Here is a 16,304-nt window from a genome sequence, read left to right as displayed (position 1 = left end):
CGGCGCTCTTACTTACTGAGATACCCGGGTCTTCATCACAGCCGAGCCATAATGCATACATGGAGGAGCGTGAGAACATTGATTGGGCGGCGTTACGCGCTTCATTAGCTGATGAGCGGCCTATGAGGAATTTAGAGGGAGCCCGGATTCTTGACTTTGATGAGTTTTTTATCCCGGTTAGTATTTAAAATACATATTTGTTCATTTAAATTATTTATTTTAAATATATATATATATATATATAGATAAAATTCATTATTTAGTAATATTTTATATTTTAGGATTCGGTGTCAGCGGGTCCATCAGAGCCACCCACTCAGCCTGCCGAGGCAGAGGTGTCTTCTCATGAGACTATCGAGGCGCATGTAAGTTTTTTACTTAAAACTAATTTTATTCAATATAAGGTCAATATTTAATATACATATTTGATCATTTAAAGTACTTGTTATTTCATTTTCTTTTCATATTTTAGGATTCGGCGCCAGCGGGTCCATCAGAGCCACCCACTCAACCATTTTCTCATGGGTCTGCCGAGCCAGCAGTGTCTTCCCATATGACTACCGAGCCACAGGTAAGCTTTTTATTAAAATTTATTTTATTCAATATAAGGTTAATATTTAATATACATATTTGATCATTTAAAGTACTTATTATTTCATTTTTTTCATATTTTAGGATTCGGCGCCAGTGGGTCCACAAGAGCTGCCCATTCCGGAGCATTCTCATCAGCCTGCCGAGGCAGAGATGTCTTCTCATGAGACTACCGAGGCGCATGTACGTTTTTTACTTAAACTAATTTTATTCAATATAAGGTAAATGTTTATTTAATTTTTATAACTTTTACTTGGACTTCGAACAGCATCTCGTCCAGGAGACTACCTCATATTCACCATCACACCCATCTCAGGAGGCTACAGACCCATCTCGGGAGCCTTCTCAGGCGCGCGTTGACACACAGGTTTGATTAAATAAATAACGTTAATGTATTCAACATAAATAAGAAATGGTACTAATATTTATATATTTTTCAGGTTCATCCTTCGGCGCCTGCGGTGGCGACTCCCGACGAGGAAGAGGTCCAGTTTCCAGACCCAGCTCAGCCTGAGGTTCTGAGCGTGCCAGCGGGACAAGATTACAAGAAGAAGCACGTTCTAGTTAAGGGCGCAAGGGCTAGGGGAAGAGGAGATGATCATGACTTGGAGCGCCCGGTTATTAAGAGGAAAAAAGGCGACGGAGACATGGCGAGGGCGGTGGGGATGGTATGAGCCTTAGGCCTAGGGATAGTCTCCGGCATACTACATGTGGGACCCATCCTCGATAGTGTATATACATTAGTGTTGTACAATTTATCGTAAATATTATACATTTTTTGCATATTTATAAATATTATCATTAGTCTTTATTATTGATAATAAAAAAAACCGTGACACATTCAAAATAAAGTTAAGCATTAATTTAAAAATAAGACGAAACCCTAAAAGATAAATAACTTAAATCTAATGACTACAAGTCTTCAAACAAAAAAGGACTTCGAGTACTTTTCAACTATTAAAACGACAAATCAAAGTATCACGTATTCTTGATGTGTTGAGCCTATTTTATTAATTGTACAAATATAACTAGAGTTCTATATAAAATATTGAAGTTTCGGAGTCTTAAAGCATGATTAATATACGGCTAAACTACGTAAAAAAGATAAAATTACGTAATAAGGGAAGAATGGAAAGGGGAACTTGTGAGTCTATGGAGTCCTATAACGCAGTAAAATCATGCGTTATACGCTGGATCATATTCCGTATAGCGCATTATTTTACTGCGTTATAGGACTTAACGAGTCCGTCTCCATTAGTGCTATAGCGCAGTAAAATACTGCGCTATAGGTACTTTTGTAACTTTTTTTTTGTTGGGGCATTTTGGTTCAAAATGTTTTTTTTGGAGCCATTTTGGTTCCGGACTCACCATAGGTAGGGGCGGACCCACCCTTTGGGGTGGGGGTGGCATGGCACCCCCTCGATTAATAATTTTTTGTATACTTATGTTGTAATTTACTTAAATTAGGTTAAATATTTAATCCTGCCACTCCTGTAAATTATAAAAAGGTGTCATGGCTGGTACACACAAGTTTGAATATATCTTTAACATTTTCCGATTCCCCTTTTTCTTTGCGCTTTTTACTTCCTTTGTACCAGTAATTCTCTTTTCAGCCCTCCCAATTTTCTATTTATCTTTTATTATTTATATTGTCTTTCCTCTTTTCTATTATTTTATCTGTGATCTTTAGGGAGAATACACAAATAGAAACTTCAAAATCTTAAATTAAGCATTTTTCTTAATCTCAAATCTGTGAGTATTTAAATCGAAAAACTTGGGTTTCAATGGGAATTTTGGATTGAGATCAAAATTCATTTTTTTTAATAATTTCTTTTGTTTACGACTCTCTCCGTCCATGTTTACTTGTCTATATTTGACTTGGGACACTCTTAATAAGCAATAAATAAAATGAGAAATGAATTGGAGTACTTACTAATAAGGGTAAAATAGGTATAAAATGGTAAATTATGTCTTGATTTTTCAAATTATATAACTTACAAGTAAAAGTGGACATATAATTTTATTATAATGGACAAAGAAAAATGGACGGAGGGAGTGTATTATAAAAAATTATGCTATTCTATAATTGTTAAATTCAATTTAAATCACTCTACTACTTAAATTGTGATGGAAATTTCGTAAGCATTGCTTAGAAAAAAATGAAATTTATGATTTATTGTTGAGAACTTGTAGTTTATCTAATTCTACATTTACTTATGGGGCGTATTTACATATTGAAGAGTTTTTCTATTGTTTTTCTTATTTTGATTGGTGTAATTCCCTTATTGAAGATGTTATTTTACTTGTGCAAATTCATTTTTTAATATACATAAGAGATGCAAGTTCCTCGGTGAAAATGTTGATTTTACTTCTGTTGTTAATGGGTGTTAATGAGTGTGATTCCTTGTTTAAGATGCTAATTATGTTCGTTTTTTTATTTTTGAGATGTAATTTTCATATTTGCAAATAAAAAAAACCTATTAAGTTGACCCGAATAAACTAAAAAGAGATAGACTCGACCCAAATACACGTTCCTAACAAGATGTACATTGAAAAAAATTGTGACACCCGGCACCTTTAAATCTTAGATCCGCCTCCGAGTCCATAGGTAACTTTCCAGAATAAGTGGAATAGTAACCTGGAAAGACAGGCTATAACCTACTACAACATAACACGTCAAAGTACTCATAATGTAAAAATTTGTTACGCTGTTACTGTACATAAATTAAATCAAACTTCTTACCACATCTGGCCATTCATGAATAGCTAGCACAGGCAGGCAGGGGCGGACCTACATGTAATTTGGAGGTGCTCTAGCACCCGTTAAACCCGACGGGGATTAGATATAGTTATATAAAAAATATATGAAAAATGGGTATAAATATTTAAAAAGCACCTAGGAAACCAAAAAGTTTAGTGGGTGCTTTGGTTTCCGGATCCAACTTAAGTGTTTCGGCGGGTTCAGGTCCTATGTTCGAACCTCTGTGCCAGTGTTCTAATTTTTTTTAGCTGCTGTTTTTGTTGACTTTGTATATTTAACTTTTCCTACTTTTTAGTTTATTTATCAAATAAAAGGTAAAAGGTTCATCGTTTCCCAAAAATCAAACAACAGCACGGCAACCAAAACCCTTATTCCCAAAACCAAATTTCAATCTTCTTCAATTCTTCTCCTATTCTTTCCAATTTCGTTTTTTATTTTCATTATCGTCATCCACTAATCTCAGAACACAGGTATTTTAATTTTTTAAGAGCTAAAAATTTGAATTAGGATTTTGGGGGATTTAATTTTTCTAATGATGTTTGTTTATTTCTTAGTTCTTACATATTACAAGTTAAGTGCTTCTATATTTTCTCACCAATCTTCCGTCTAATGGTTCATCGTTGGCTCGTTGCTAATCATATATTGTTGATTTGAATACCAAATTGTGGATAGTGTAATTTGTGTTTTTTCCTTTGTTAGTTTTTTGGCTAAGAAATTTTGGCTCATGATTTTGAATTTTTCTCATGTGCATTTCTAGTGGTCTGAATAAAAATAGCGTTAGGATATTGAATTCACAAGCATTGCTTTTGGCCAGCTATTTTATAAACAAAAGAGAGGCTTTTGTTCATCGTTGGCTCGTTGCTAATCATATATTGTTGATTTGAATACCAAATTGTGGATAGTGTAATTTGTGTTTTTTCCTTTGTTAGTTTTTTGGCTAAGAACTTTTGGCTCATGATTTTGAATTTTTCTGATGTGCATTTCTAGTGGTCTGAATAAAAATAGCGCTAGGCTAATGAATTCACAAGCATTGCTTTTGGCCAGCTATTTTATGAACAAAAGAGAGGCTTTTGGGGAGAACGAGGGAAAACTCATCCCAAGCTACTTATAAATTTAGCTTGTTTACATCCAGCTAAGTCATTTGGTAATTTTGATAAGAAAAAAGTAATGAGGTTGGCTGAATATTATCCGAATGAGTTTGATAGCAACAAGCTTTGAGATCTCAGTTGCCAGCTTGATAATTTCATAGTGTATGTTCGAGGTTCTGATAAGAGATTTTTCAATGTGAAAGGGATTACTGATCTTGCTAAAGTATTGGTTCAATCAGAATTGCACCAGACCTGGCCACTTGTTTATTTGCTTATCAAGTTGACTCTTATTCTTCCTGTTGCTACTGCTTCTGTGGAACGAGCTTTCTCATCGATGAAGTACATCAAAAATGAACTCCGCCCAAAAAAAAAAGACTTAGTCTCAAGTCTGATCCAAAAAAAAAAAAGACTTCTAGTCAGTAGTCACAAGTCCGATCCCCCCCCAAAAAAAGACTTAGTCTGAAGTCTGATCCAAAAAAAGACTTGAAGTCACAAATCACAACTGCGCTCGACGACTTTTCATTTTCTGAAAATGATGAATAATAGCATCATTACTTATAGTTGCAAATATCTCACGCTCTATATAGTAGACTAAACAACCATTTAAAAATTCATCACTCTACTGACTAGAAGTCTTTCTTTTGTATGAAACTTGTGATTAAAAGCCTCTTTTGGTAATGATAATATTAGTTGCAGTTTTCTTTTAGTGTTGCATTCAAACAGTTGTGCATTTATATTATGTCATCGTTAGCAACTCATGTTAAAGAAAATGAAGCACCCCCGACCCTGAAATTCTGGGTGCGCCACTGAGCACAAGCTTCCAGCATGTTCAGCTCACACGCCTCTACTCTATGCTGCATATTTTTGAACTTAAAGTTATTTATACAACACAAAATTCAAGGAATAACATCAAAAGAACTCGCGGAGAAGAACAAGACATTATGATCGATGAAAATGTGAACAAGAAAAAGATGAATGCAAATAGTGTGTGTAGAACCTAGCAAACCCAACTACTTCTAGCAGTGAGTTCAGTGTCATCCCAAATGACCAGCCTAACATGGATAAGGGAGATGAGATCCGTTTCGAAAAATTTAGACAGGTTCCCTGGTATAAAACCTGCACAATATATATGGACAACGGGCTTCAGGGTAATAAATCACCAATGTCTTGTATTATTACAGATATAATAGTTCAGCAGAGGTGAAAGAGAAGGTGTATGTCACTAGCGGCAATAGTTATTGCCACAAAAATATTCACCAGCAATTGGTTAATGTCATTAGATCCAAGGTCGGTAAAACCTTTAGCGGCATTTATTGTTAGGGCTAAAGTTTGATATTGCCGGTAATAATTGATTCTAGAATATAATTAGCATCAATTAAATTATTGCCGCAATTTAATTGCCGCTAAAAGCATATTTTGTTGTAGTGTGTCTTATTGCAATATTATTCTTGCTTTCTATCCATAATTACTGTCCACTATCATAACTTCGTAACTGTAACAAACTAATTCGGAGCATGCTTATAGTGTATATAGTTTAGCTCATTTGGTTCAAGATTCAGTAGAACCACTATAATAACGTGTTAGAATGCAGTACATGGGAAAGAAATTGGTGTAGTTTTATCATACACTTACCTAAAGGCAGTAAATGTTGTATAGATTTGCCTCCCTTGGCATTAACTCTATCCACGCGTCATTAATCACTTATCATGTTTGAGGCAAAATCATTTATAGAAGTTGCTGAATATTCCAAAAACTACCTGGAGCTTGGAAAAACTATCAGGACATTATGATTGTTGCTGAAAACAATACAATAAACAGATCACATTAAATTCTTATTTATTCTTTGGGAAGTATACAGGTTACACAAAATTATCTTTCTAAAATAGTTTTGGGATACTAAAGCTATTTACCAACGCTATCTTCATATTCATCATTCCATGCGTAAGACTGATGTCTCGAGAACATATTGCATGCTCCGCTTTATGGATTCGTAAACTGTAGTTTTGAAGTAAATTCGACTTCAAATGCAACTAAAAAGAGTTCTCCAAAAACTAAGCTTATACATAAAAGAGATCTATGACTGTTTTCAAAAAGGAATTTGTAGGGTCCATCCCCTATTTGAAGGAAGTTGTCTTTCTTCCTTTGGTATGTATTTTTTCAAAGTTGCACCTATTATTGAAAATGGCAAAGTCAAAATTGTGGGCTACCGCACAACGTTTGCAAATTGCAAGTAACCAAAAATTCTCATTGGTTGAAGTTTGCAACATTTTCCCTATAAATAGGAGTCTCAGTTCTCATTTCTAATACACCAAAAAAAAGAGAATTTTTTTTTTTAGAGAGCAAGGTATTCCATAGACTGTAAGAAAATAGTCTGTGAAGAAAAATAGAGTGTGAGGAATATTGTAGTGAGGTGAAAAAAAATCAAAAGAGTGTTTTTCTTTTTGGGTGTGTAGTGGTCTTTGGAGTATTTATACTCGTGACTACACAGTGAAAAATTTCTTACTATAGTGATATCAGCTGCTCCTCTTGGTCGTGGGTTTTCCTTTATTCAGAAGGGTTTCCACATAAAATCTTGGTGTCATGATTGCTGCATTTTTATTCTTGCTGATTTAACCATAACTTAGTATTCTGCGTTTATCACTAATACCGTGAATATTATTTTTGCGGGTCTCTTTTATTCCTAACAAGTGGTATTAGAGCCAGGTTCTGTCTGAGTATGCTCTGTGGTTGCAGTATAGTCTGAACTTCCACATCAGAAAAGAATTACTTTGGTCTCCTAATAAATAGTATTTATATTTGTGATAAATGATGGAAGCCAACACTAGTAGAATGGTTACTTTGAGTGGCGTAAATTATTCCATTTGGAAGGGCAAAATGAAAGATTTGTTCTATGTTAAGAATTTTCATCAACCTGTCTTTGCCACTAAAAAGCCTGATAATAAATCAAATGAAGAGTGGAATTTGTTACATAGGCAGGTTTGCGGCTATATTAGACAGTGGGTTAACGATAATGTGTTGAACCATATTCTGGGAAGACACATGCTCGGACCCTATGGGAGCATCTTGAAAGTTTGTATGCTCGAAAAAACTGGAAACAAAAAGATGTTTTTGATAAAGCAAATGTTGGGTTAAAAATACTATGATGGTTCCGCAATGACAGATCATCTGAATATTTTTCAGGGGATCATGAACCAGTTATCTGCTATGGGCATTAAGTTTGATGAAGAAATTCAAGGCTTGTTTCTACTTGGTTCCCTACCAGATTCTTAGGAAATTATTAGAATTCATTATCAAATTCTGCTCTGGATGGTGTGATCTGTATGGATCTTGCCAAGAGCAGTCTTTTAAATGAAGAGATGAGAAGAAGATCTCAAGGCTCTTCCTCATCGGATGTCTTGGTGACTGACTCTAGGGGGAGAGGAAAGAATCGTGGTTTTCAAAATAGAGAACATAATAGAAGCAAATCCAAAAGCAGACTTAAAGATATTGAGTGATATCATTGCGGGAAAAAGGGCACAAAAAGAAGTTCTGTCGGATTTTGAAAAAGGAGAATAGAGACAAGGAGGAAAATAAAAAAGATGGCAATCGTGTGAACACCGTCACTACAGAAGATCTTATTACTGTCCTTGATGCAGTTCTAATAAATATTGCTTGTGATGAGTCAAGCTGGGTTGTGGACAGTGGTGCCACATCTCATGTGACATCAAGGAAGGAATTTTTCTCATCCTATACTCTGGGTGACTTTGGAACTTTGGGTACGGGTAATGAGACTGTATCTAGTGTGGCGGGTGTTGGAAGAATTTGACTAGAAACTAGTATTGGAACTAAACTAGTTTTAAACAATGTAAAGCATGCACCCAATGTTCGTTTGCATTTGATCTCTGTTGGTGTTTTGGATGATGAGGGATATGCCAGTACCAATCGTGCTTGAAAGTGGAAGCTTACTAAAGGTTGCATGGTTGTGCCTTGAGGCGAAAAGTGTCGTGGTCTATACTGGACTACAGCCTCTGCCTGTGTTGATATGGTGAATGTCGTTGAAAGCAATAGCTCTTCAACATTATGGCATAAGAGGCTTAGCCACATTAGCGATAAAGGATTAAATGTTCTGGCCAAAAAGAAATTGTTGTCAAATTCCGAAAGTGCTAAATTAGAAAAGTGTGAGCACTTCTTGACTAGAAAACAAAATAGAGTTTTTTTGAAGTCTCATCTTCCTTCAAGAAAGACAAAGTTGCTTGAGTTGGTGCATTCAGATTTATGTGGTCCAATGAAGACAAGGACTCTGGGTGTTGCACTTTACTTTGCTACTTTTATTGATGATAGCTCAAGGAAACTTTGGGTCTATGTCTTGAAGACTAAAGACCAAGTATTGGGTGTCTTTAAGCAGTTTTAGGCTTCAGTTGAAAGAGAAACAGGAAAGAAGCTGAAGTGTATTTGTACTGATAACGGTGGTGAATATTATGGAATGTTTGACGAATACTGCAACCAATAGGGTATTAGACACCAGAAGACTCCTCAGCTTAATGGCTTAGCAGAGAGGATGAACAGGACCTTGATGGAAAGAGTCAGATGCTTTCTTTCTGAAGCAAAGTTGTCGAATTCCTTTTGGGGTGAGGCTTTGTTGACTGTTGCACGTGTTATTAACCTATCTCCTATTTTTGCTTTGCAATGTGATGTTCCAAATAAATTTTGGTATGGCAAGGATGTTTCGTATGACCACTTGAAAGTGTTTGGTTGCAAAACTTTTGTACATGTGCATAAAGATGAGAGGTCAAAATTAGTTGCCAAGAAAAAGCAGTGCATCTTCATTGGTTATGGCCTTGATGAGTTTGGTTACAAGCTAGATGATCCAATTGAGAAGAAGGTCATGAGAAGCCGTGATGTTATCTTCGTGGAGGATCAAACCATTAAAGATATTAACAAAGCGGAGAGCTAAAATCTTCAAGTTTTGAAGGTTTAGTTAATCTTGATCAAGTCCCTCATACAAATTTTGATGATGGTGGTGGGGTCAATGACAATGATAATGCCTAGAATCATGTTCTAGATCAGCATGTTGATGATGATAACGATGCTACTATAGATAAGGTAGATGCTCCGACTCATGAAGTGGTGGATGAGTCAGGTATTCCACTTAGAAGGTCTACTAGACAGCATGTTCCTTCTTCCCGTTATTCACCTAATAAGTATGTATTAGTCACATATGGGGGAGAACCTGAATGTTATGAGGAGGCCATGGAAGATGAGCACAAGGATAAATGGATTGAAGCCATGCAAGATGAGATGAAATCTCTCATGAGAACCATACTTATGAGTTGTTGAAATTGCCTAAAGGCATGAGAGCTTTGAAAAATAAGTGGGTGTTCAATGTTAAAGCTGAGGAACACAACTTGAAGCCCAGATACAAAGCTAGATTGTTTGTTAAGGGATTTGGTCAAAGGAAATGTATTGAATTTGACGAAATATTTTCTCCTGTCGTGAAAATGTCCTCCATTCGGATAGTTCTTGGTTTGACTAGTAGTCTTGATTTGTAGATTGAGCAGATGGATGTGAAGACTGCTTTTCTTCACGGTGACTTAGAAGATGAGATTTATATGGAACAACCTGAGGGCTTCAAGGTAAAAGGAAAATAAAATCTTGTATGAAAACGTAAGAAGAGTCTATATGGATTGAAGCAAGCTCCTAGACAGTGGTACAAGAAGTTTGAGTCTATTATGGGGGAGCAAGGCTACAAGAAGAATTCTTCAGATCACTGTGTTTTTGTACAAAGATTTTCTAATGATGACTTTATCATCCTCCTGTTATATGTGGATGATATGTTGATTGTAGACAAGAATGCTTCCAAGATTGACGAGTTGAAGAAACAGTTGAGTAAGTCTTTTGCAATGAAAGACTTGGTTCGTGCTAAACAAATTTTAGGCATAAGAATTACTCGTTCGCGAGACGAAAGGAAGCTTTACTTGTCACAAGTCACAAGAAAAGTACATAGAACGTGTACTGGAGCGCTTCAATATGAACAATGCTAAGTGGGTTAGCACACCTCTTCCTGGTCATCTGAAATTCAGCAAGAAGATGTGTCCTTCAATAACGGAGAAAAAAAAAAGAATGGCCAAGATTCATTATTCATCTGCCGTCGGAAGTTTGATGTATGCAATGGTATGCACTCGACCAGATATTTCTCAAGCAGCCGGTGTTGTTAGTAGATTTCTCGAAAATCTAGGAAAAGAGCATTGAGAAGCTGTGAAGTGGATACTCAAGTATCTAAGAGGAAGCTCACATAAATGCTTGTGTTTTGGAGTATCAAATCTTATCTTTAAGGGCTATACAGATTCTAATATGGCAGGTGACCTTGATAACAAAAAATCCACTACTGGATATTTGTTTATTTTTTCAGGGGGAGCTATATCATGGCAGTCGAAGTTGCAGAATTGTGTCACACTGTCTACAACTGAAGCGGAGTATATTGCAGCTACTAAAGTTGGCAAAGAGATGATATGACTCAAGAGATTTCTTCAAGAACTTGGATTGCAACAGATAGAGTATGTCGTCTATTGCGATAGTCAGAGTGCAATAAACCTGAGCAAGAACTCCATGTACCATGCGAGAACAAAACACATTGACGTCAGATATCATTGGATTCGTGAGCAAGTGGAGAACGAATCATTTCAGGTCAAGAAGATACACACAAGTGAAAATTCTGCAGATATGCTAACCAAGGTGATACCGAGAGACAAGTTCGAATTGTGCAAAGAATTTGTCGGCATGCACTCAAACTAGAAACCCGGTGTACCTTCCTTCAGGTGAATGGGTCTGGAGGGGGAGATTTGTGGGGTCCAGCCCCTATTTAAAGGAAGTTGTCTTTCTTCCTTTGGTATGTATTTTTTCAAAGTTGCAGCTATTTTTAAAAAAGGCAAAGTCAAAATTGTGGGCTACTGCAGAACGTTTGTGTCACGACTCAACCCCGTAGGCCGTGACTAGTGCCCTACTTGGGCACCCTGACATACCTGTACATATCGAATCACATCCAAATAGTATATGCGGCAAAAATGCTATATGCCGTCTCAACACGAATATATACATATACATATATCGAAGAGCCGACAAGGCTATCAAATACGTCAAAAGCCGACAAGGCTGTCAATTATATCAAAAGACGACAAGGCTATCAAAGGGCACAACGACCCAAAAACATATACAAAATTCACGCCGACAAGGCTGCCATAACGAAAGAGATCATATGGACACAGCTGTACAGAAGTAGGCACACACACCCACAAATAAGTCTACAGACCTCTAAACAGACCAAACGAATCATATGGCGGGACAGGGCCCCGCCGTACCCCTGAACGAATATATACAAACATAGCGAACAAAAGATATACCAAAAGGTATGCTCTGAAAGGAGAAGAGCACTCCAACAGCAAAAGGGGTGTCCTAAAGCGGTGGATCACCAAACTGTGCGTCGGTACCTGCGGGCGTGAAACGCAGCCCCCGAAGAAAGGGGGGTCAGTACGAAATATGTACTGAGTATGCAAAGCAGAATGTACAGAAAGCAAATCTGAGACATAAACAAAAAGGAAGTATCAAACATAAGTGCAAATCCAACATATCAAAATTTGTTTACTGTCAAAAAATTTGCAAGTCATGCATAGGGTACAGAAGAATATGGTTGCCCGCCCGTCGATGGCGCCATAACACAGCATAACACCAGAAAGTCTTAAATCTCCGTACCCCCGTCACATATCACATCACAACATAACGCCATATACAACACATCACCAAACATAAGTGGAACCCGACCCTCATTAGCGAGTAGCTCGGAGAACCATAACACAGCATAACTCCGGAGTATATCAAAGCGCGCACGATAATAGAACCGGCCCGGGACTCAGCGAAGGGAATAACAAAATGCACGAATGGAGTCGTGAGTAGTCATATGCATAAAATCAATATCATAAATTCAAACATAAGCAAAACGATCATATTTGAAAATTGAATAATAGTCTTAACAAATTCTTTCAAAATCTCCCGAATTTCATAAAAGGAAGTCGCGGGACACACGGATGGGAATTTACCCAAGTCGGGCCCGCTTATGGAAAACATACTCGTTATACGTAATGCTAACTTTTATAAAAATATATTGGAGCAATCCGAGCATTTATGTGAAAGATATGACATTCGGATATTTCGAAGTTCCTTAAAGGGAAACCTTTTTGCGCAAAGTTCGAAAAGCGATTCTTCAAATACATAAAGGTTCATATTTCATCAAATCATACATAAGAGTGCCAAAGAACATATACGGATCATAACGTGCTCGGATTTCGGATTTGAAAGTTTCCTTAAGGCTCTAATTTAGCCTATAAAAACTAAGACATGCCAAAAAGAAAGGAAGTTGCCTTACATACCTCGAACGCACTTCCAAGATAGCCAATCTAAAGCTAACCCGAATGTACGCCTCGGGCTCCCCAAGGTCTACAATTACGCCACGAATACCAAACATTAGCTAAGGGCACTAAAGCCATTCATTCCAAACTAATCATTAAATTCTACAGAAAATTCGGCAGCACTTCCCCTGTAAATAGGTCATCCCGAGAATTTATCTCGCTCAAAATAACAACAACAACAACCACAATAACCAACCTAGCAACATCAATAATCAATTTGAAAGGCAAAACAACATTAATAGCTCTCTTTTACATCTTTCAATCAACTTTCCAAATATTCGTTTCAACGGTTTACATTCAAGCCACATTATCGCTCGTACATTCGATTACTAACCCGAATCCTTTCCCACAATATTAGAGGACTTCTAAACTATTTACATAATTTTTCCAACGATCCAACATTTTTTTCTCCAAGCTGGCCGAAACCAGCCCCCTAACCGAGAGCAGTCCTCTTTTCATTTTTCCTCAATTTCAAGTCATGTTTTGTCTCAACAATTCACAATATAACGATGTTATTCTCATATAATATACCAATTACATCAACGCACGATAAGCCTCAAAACAGCCCGCACAATCTCACATCAATCATAAGTCATTAAATGTTCATTTCAAGACTAGAATTCATGACGACGACAACTAAAATACTAAGCGGTAGTAATGCGATCTTCGACACATTATAAAACTCACATTCGTCCACACCACACATATACATATGTTAATGATTCTTATATATACGAATTTCATTCAATACACAAAGTTCCCCAAATCAGTCCGCAACGCTTACTAGGTCAATTTGGGACATTAAATTCTCATTTCCAACCTCCAAGTCATCACAATAACCATTACGACGCTAAGCGATATAAATTCATTCTTTGCCAAACATTTAAGGCTACACATGGCTACATTACATCCATGTATACATATATTGACGATTTGTGTTCTCTTCTCCACTCTACAACAAATAACAAGCTACAAGGAATCAATTTATCAACTCAATCCCACAACACACACATACACCCCACACGGCCCACATACCAAACACAAGACCCAACTTCAACATTCTATATTTCATGATTTTCTTCCATATTAGCATACTACAACATGAAATAAACGTTCACAACACAAAAACAAGAGCAAGACATACCTCTTTTCTTCAATCCACCAAATAGCTAGGGTTTGCAAATGGGTACAACTAATGGTTGGATGACCCAAACAACTCTTCCACGCTACTTAGGGACCTCAATATAGTGGGTTAACACCAAGGAAATAATTTTAAGGGAAGTTAAAAATGGGGTTGGTTTTCCCTTGGTTCAGCCGAAAGCCTCCATGGCTTGGTGCTCTCTCTCTCTTTTATTTTCTAAGTGTTAAAATGAGCCAAATGATAAAAGAAGACTTGGTCTTCATCTTTTAAAAGTATACCAAAATATTTCTTAGTGACTTTGGCCCACACAATGTGTTGGACCAATTAAAATTGGCCACACAATGTGTGGGACCCCTTTTTAATTCACACGGACACCAAGGCATTTGCACCACATTTTAAATTCCAATTTTATGAATTGTGGTCTCAATTTCTCCTAAGTGTTCAAATACCAACAATTTCATATATAACTTATGTCTCCGAATAAAATCAAATGGTCAAAAGTCCCGACTTCAAATCCCGGAATAACCTTGGCCTTAAATTATCATAGTTAATCCGGGTTGTCCCAATGTATAAAAATACTGGACGTAACATCCTCCCCCCTTAAGAACATTCGTCCTCGAATGTTGGATTAGTTCTACGGATCTTACTCGAATTCGGGGGAGTTTCTTTTATACCCAACATGTCCAAATCATTCACAGATCAACATAAGCAAACAAAGAATTTGGATTACCTGAAGGTGCCGGAAATAGGTGAGGATACTTTTTCTTCATCTGCTCCTCAGCCTCCCAAGTTATTTCCTCGCGGTTATTATTCCGCCACAGCACTTTAACAGAAGCCACATCCTTATTCCGCAACTTTCTCACCTGACGATCCAATATGGCTATAGGCTGCTCTTCGTAAGATAGCTCCTCTGTGACCTGCATATCATCTGAAGGAAAGATTCTGGAAGGGTCACCAATACACTTACGAAGCATAGAAACATGGAATACCGGGTGAACCGCTCCCAAGTCAGCTGGCAAATCCAATTCGTAGGCCACCTTGCCTATTTTACGAATTATCAGATAAGGCCCTATATATCTCGGACTGAGCTTTCCTTTCTTGCCAAATCGCATAACACCTTTCATAGGTGATACTTTCAGGAACACCCAATCTCCAACTTGGAATTCTAACGGTCGACGTCGCTTATCAGCATAAGATTTCTGTCGACTCTGGGCCGCTAATAGTCGTTCTCGGATCAGTTTCACTTTATCGACCGCCTGCTGGACTACATTTGGACCAATTAATTGAGTATCACCCACGTCAAACCAACCGATCGGAGATCTGCATTTCCTGCCATACAAAGCCTCATATGGTGCCATCTGAATACTGGAGTGGTAGTTGTTGTTATAAGCAAACTCAACAAGTGGCAAATGATCGTCCCAGCTACCCCTGAAATCAATAACACAGGCCCGCAATATATCTTCCAATGTCTGAATAGTGCGCTCGGCCTGTCCGTCGGACTGAGGATGAAATGTTGTACTCAGGCTCACCTGGGTCCCCAATCCCTCCTGAAATGATCTCCAGAACTTAGCTGTAAACTGGGCACCTCTATCGGAAATAACAGACACAGGAACTCCGTGCAGTCTCACAATCTCCTTAATATATAGCCTGGCATAATCTTCAGCTGTGTAGGTAGTCCGAACTGGAAGAAAATGGGCTGATTTTGTCAGCCGATCAACGATAACCCAAATGGAGTCGTACCTCCGTGGAGTGCGAGGCAAGCCTACAATGAAATCCATATTAATTATCTCCCACTTCCACGTCAGAATCTCCATCTCCTGCAATAGCCCACCGGGCTTCTGATGCTCAATCTTCACCTGCTGACAATTAGGGCACTGGGCAACGAACTCTGCTATGTCCTTTTTCATACCGTCCCACCAATACAGACATCGAAGATCATGATACATTTTCGTCAACCCTGGGTGAACAGAATACATGGCATGATGTGCCTCACCCATAATCTGTCGTCGCAGTCCCGCAACGTCAGGTACACATAATCTGCCCCTGAATAATAGTACTCCATCAGATGTAATCTAAAACGGGGTCTGCTCTTTTTCACGGACTGCATCTCTATATTGAATCAGAACAGGATCCTCATACTGACGCTGCCTTATCTCACCCAGAATAGAGGAGTCGGCCAATCCTCGAACAGAAATCCAGCATCTCCAGAATCGGCTAAGCGGACTCCAAGACTGGCTAACTGATGAATATCACGAACTATTTCTTTCTTATCAGACTGCACACCA

The 16,304-nt window shown here is 37.7% G+C and overlaps 1 long non-coding RNA gene across 1 annotated transcript; it reads right to left on the bottom strand.

Moving 5' to 3' along the window:
- Positions 1-11,624: 11,624 nt before the first annotated feature.
- On the bottom strand, positions 11,625-14,575 carry LOC132633792 (uncharacterized). Its single transcript, XR_009579815.1, has 3 exons — positions 14,023-14,575; positions 12,840-12,906; positions 11,625-11,903 (listed from the first exon to the last, which is right to left on the bottom strand). It is a non-coding gene; the product is annotated as an uncharacterized LOC132633792 (long non-coding RNA).
- Positions 14,576-16,304: the final 1,729 nt, after the last annotated feature.

The sequence above is a fragment of the Lycium barbarum genome, chromosome 3 (assembly GCF_019175385.1).
Source record: "Lycium barbarum isolate Lr01 chromosome 3, ASM1917538v2, whole genome shotgun sequence".
Lineage (NCBI taxonomy): Eukaryota > Viridiplantae > Streptophyta > Magnoliopsida > Solanales > Solanaceae > Lycium > Lycium barbarum.
This window is presented reverse-complemented; position numbering and strand designations above follow the sequence as displayed.